Raw genomic sequence first — 5,343 nt, 5'->3', positions numbered from 1 at the left:
GATGATTTAAATGAATAATGATGATTTTATGCTCATAGTAAAACACAAGGTCAGTTTTATCCCTTGATTGAGTTATATCATTGTCATCAAGTTTGGTTTGTGTGCCAAAATAGCCCAGTGTCACTGGGCATAATTGTTGATAGCAGCTCAAAAATGATTTTACAATGTGCCAAACAACCAAATTCAACTTGAGTTGTCAAATCAGTTTATATATGTAAACATAGGAGTTATTTCCTTAGACTTTCTTAACTATAGTGCTGAGTAGATTTTTTTTCTTACACATTTAAAAAGAAATCATTTTGCATATTCTTTCATTGACTATTGTCACCATATATATTAACTATGTGTGTATATATACGTATATATATGTGTATATATACACACACACCTATACATATTTACATATTCATTCTCTTCACACATATAAAATATACATACAGTGCATATTTCTCTATAAAAGTATATTTACCTGAAAGTATGCTATTTTCTAAATAGTCTCCTTATACAAATATACATAAATTGTTTTTATACAACTATTCTTACATAAATATACATAAGTTTGATTTTGAGAGAGCTTATGTGAACAGTGTGGCATTGACTCACTGATACAGGAATATTATCAAAGTAAACTGTAAGGAAAATTGTTCAATAAACGGACAACTTTTTTTTTGAATCAAGTTGGACTAAAATGCAATGTAGAAAAAAGATATGTGGACTCAAATTGTATGCAGTAAATCTATGGATACTTGTAGACAAGATGGAAAGATTATAATAAAGTAATGTTTTTGATAGAAAAATTTGTTGAATGAGTGTGAGGGTAGAAAATTATGGGTATTTTTATTTTCAAAATGTTTTCTGGAATACTGTTGTCACCTTAAATTTTCAATTAATTTAATGAATAATTGTAAAATTTGTGAGGAAAAATTTACAAATGAGATGCATTTTTATTCTGAAGAATATTTTTACAAAGAGGTAGCATTTTCACATTTATCGAAAGATTATGAGTCACTATTTCTGGAAGAAAATAATTTCCTCTCTCTCATACTTTTTAGTGATGTTCCAGTGACTTTCCAGACAGGCAAGCTGCACAGAGTTGGTGCCCAGTGAGAGCAAACTAGGCTCACAATCAATGTCCTGACTCCAGGAAGCAGGGCTGTGATGGCATCTCAACTCTTCTGCTACCATCTTTTCCTAATGCTGCTTTTGGTTCCAAAAAAGAAAATAAAACTGCTAGCCCCTAGAAATGAGTAATAATTTGGAGTGATTAAAAATGAATGAAAATAGTTCAAATCCATCTTTTGCATAAGTAATGAAATAATTGGCCCCTAATAATAAAATAATCCATTGACAAAGATAACAATTTCTAAGCCTCCTAGAAATTTTCAGTCTAGCATAACATATGTTTCCCTAATTTTAACAGAAAACTTGAAGGCTAATTTTTAAAAAATACATACATTATTTAAATTTTATTACTTTAATTTTTAAATTTATTTTTGCCTTTTTATTAAAAAAACAATATATGCAATTTTAAACAATTAAAAAATATTCAGTGAGAACAAAGTGTCACTTCAGTTTTCTAATCCTGATTATCAGAGGTGATCAGAGTTACTGGTTTCTTGTGTGTCCTTCTATAAATATTCTATACCCTTCACACGTCTTAGTTCAGATGTGTGCATATATTTGTTAGATAATTTTGCAGTGGAATTTCTAGGTCAAGGAGTGTTTAAGTCAGGGTAGTCTAGGTTACATTGCAGTAAACAGCAACCCCAAAGTTTAAGAGATATAAAACACAAATTTTAATATTGACTAATGCTACATGTTCATCCACAGTCAGTTGAGGTCTCCACACATGCCTGGAGTAATGAAGCAGCCAGTGTCTGGAACATTAAGCTGTGGAGTCGGTCCCCATTTATAGTCTGTGTTTGAAAATTTGCCTACTTGCTAAAATTTATTTGTAACCAACCACCAAAACAATACTCAAAGGGCTTTTGTGGTCATTCACAGGCATGCACAGAATGGCAAAAAATTCAAGTTGCCCAACGTGCACGTTTTCAGCTGAGATCAAACAAGGTGATGCAGTACCCTCTTGCTTCAGCTCTCCTACTGTAAAGTCACTTTTACTGTGGTCTATTTAGTGCCACTTTTTCATGCTTTGTGCTTTGTTTTCAGTGATTTTGCTTTTTAAAATGGCCCCAAGCATAGTGCTGAAGTGCTGTCTAATGTTCCTAGGCATAAGAAGGCTTTGATGTGTCTTATGGAGAAAATAAGGTGTTTGATAAACTTTATTCAGGCCTGAGTTGTAGTGCTGTTGGCTGTGAGTTCAGTGTTACTGAATCAACAATATAGTACATCCAGGAAAAGGAAGAGGAGATTTGCCTATCTGTATGTGAGACTGCTACAGAAAGGGCTAAAGTAACATCTAATAGTATTAAGATTCAAGCTATAGAGTACCATCTAAAGCTATAGGAAAAATGAAAAATAGTTAAATTTGTGGATCCATGAGAGGACAACCAAAGGAAAAAAAAAAAGAATAGTGGATAGAATTGTTGCAAGGCTGAAAAATATACAGTCATGTTATCCAGGAGCAAAAAAAACCTTTTTAGCTCCTGTTTTACTGTAAAGAAATACTGCATTTAATTAATTATTTGTAAGAAATATATATTCAATAATGTGTCTTTAATCAGAAACATATGTAAAACATGTATTATTCATTGTATTGATCAGTTGATGGAAAGAAACCTATCTGTGTATTTCTCCTATAGGACCAATGACTTAGGATTTGCTACTTCACTAATCATAGAGACTTATAGAACAGAACTACTGTAAATGATGAGAATCAACTATGGCTTACCTTTTCTCTTAAAGTCCAGAAGTGACACAATCATCTCTGCTCATATTTCATTGTCCAAAGCAAGTCATATGACTATTACTGGCTTCAAGGGGGTAAGGAAGGATAATTTTCCCTCAGGAAAGAAAAACTGAGCATTGGTAAATAGTAATCAATCCATCTACCAAAAAGGGTTTGAAATAGCCAAGTATCCTCAAAACCACGTGTATTCCTAACAGCATCTGGGAGTGCCTGTTTCCCCATACACTCACCTACTGACACTAGGAAGCTGTCAAAAGTAGGTCAAATATTGCATCTCTTTATCCTCACCCTGTGTAACTTCCTATAAATATATTACTGGCCAAGGAGAAATACTACTCTCCCTTTGAGAGTTTCCTCCGATGAATTGTTTCCCTCATTGCCATTGTTTTTGGCTTGTAAGACTGCTTCTGCATCTATCATGCATGGGGGGATATTGGGAAAAGATTATTTCTCTGGGTAGCAAAATAAGATTGTCTATATTTATATTTATATTATTATATTTTATCTAGATGAATATTCTTTTGGAAAAGTATTGAGCTGGTTTAGAGTCAGATTTATTTTGGCATGTAATAGTGTACATTAGCCATTGGAAAGTTGCTGAAGAAATAGATCCTGCCCCTGGTGTCTGTTTAATGTTTTAATATTTGCATGGCATATCTTACTTCATTCCTTTAGTTTCAGTTTTTCTCTAATTTTGTGCTGTTAATGTATCAAAAAGCATTTTTATACAGTCTGAAGGTCTTTGTCTTTTTACTGGAATACCAACTGCATTTGCATTTAATGCAATTACTAATATATTTGAAATTCTACCACCAAACTATGGTCTTCTTTGACTCTCTCTCCCCAAACTCTGTTGTTCAGCCTGGTAGGTATAGCCTCTTAATTTTAAATTCCTGAGGTATGCTTCAAACACCAGTCCTCTGCATCAACTAAATTATGGAAGATATATAGAGAGCCCTTGAGAAGCCCCCTTCATTAGGATTAATGTAGATGGAAGCATTCTCGCCCCCCTCCAATGGAGTAATGCTAGCTCACTGACAAGACTTGCCAAGGAAATCCTTTTTGTCACTATCAACCTTTAAATTTTCAAAAGAATTTTTTAGGTGAGGTGGCTGACCTTGTAGAATCTGAGAAACATTTCTCATGCTCTAGCATTGGTGAACTGACATCTCACTGTAGACTATATGGGTACTTGGCATCTTCCCTATTGTTCTCAGCCTTTGGGGCCTTAGCCAAAAGCAAGGTAGAAAGATTATCATTTTAAACTCCTATTTCATTAGTTCCTTAAGAATGTTTTTTCATCCCTAGATTTTTTTAATGTGATTGCACTTTTATATTTAAGGATTGACAAAGAATTTTCTGTTTTTTTTAAAATATCATTTGCCTTGATTGAATTGCAGTCATTTTTTAAAAATTGCAACTATAACATATATTTTGTAAAAAGTATGATTCCACTGAAATTATAAACCCAGAGTTTAAGGCCATTCTAAAGGTTATGTTAATAGAATGAGCTTTAGACTTGTAGAAGTTCAGCTAAAATTCTTAACTGAAGTTTGACAGACTATTGGCAATAAGACTTACTCCTAAGTCCTACAATTGAAAAGATTATTTTCCTTACAAATCATCTACTCCTTGCCAAAGGCCAAATAAGTTGGTCTAATGAGAATATCACATTTGTGATTACTGTCCCATCTCTTTTGTACGAGGGTAAGAGTATATTTTCACATAACATTCAAACCACTAGGCTGCAGACTTATATTTTAATTGGTTTGTACATGTTTGTACTCTCTCTTTATTTTGCATTCTTTCTCTGTTGCTTGCATAAATACATATATATTTGAAATAGAAGAAAAACTGCTTGTGATATTTAGAGAGCTCTTCTCTCATTTAGGATGCTTTTGACTGATTTGTAGAAAGTTGTAGGATTATTATAACCATGTTAATATTTAAGTTTATACGTAGAGATGAAGTCAGTGATTAGTAAGTTAAAAGGATGAGTCTCTCTTGATTTTGTAATGGAGGCAAAGAATTGTGCAAGTTTATTTGGGGATAATGCTAATAAATCATAATAAAGAGGAAATCTGAATTTGCTTTTTTTGTGTAAGTCCTACTGGCATCTACAAAATTCTTGTGTGCTTCACTGGTGTTTAGTAAGCATTAGTTGAATTGGAATTGGACAGCAGATGAACAGTTCTGACATTATCACTGGTATAACTGAATGAGTATGGTAGCCTACCAATAGTTGGCTGACTTCATTTGAACTTCTGCTCTCCATAGCAGATCAGCTTTGCAAACAGGTTTCCTAATATGTGTAAGCGAAAGTAGTTTTGCTGTGCCTGCCAAACTTACATTGATCCTATATATTTCCTCCATTTCCAACAATCCTTGTCTTTTTTTTTTTTTGTGGTACACGGGCCTCTCACTGTTGCGGCCTCTCCCGTTGCTGAGCGCAGGCTCAGCGGCCATGGCTCACG

Source organism: Lipotes vexillifer, unplaced genomic scaffold, assembly GCF_000442215.2.
Source record: "Lipotes vexillifer unplaced genomic scaffold, Lipotes_vexillifer_v1.1 scaffold692, whole genome shotgun sequence".
NCBI classification, from domain to species: Eukaryota; Metazoa; Chordata; class Mammalia; order Artiodactyla; family Lipotidae; genus Lipotes; species Lipotes vexillifer.
This window is presented reverse-complemented; position numbering follows the sequence as displayed.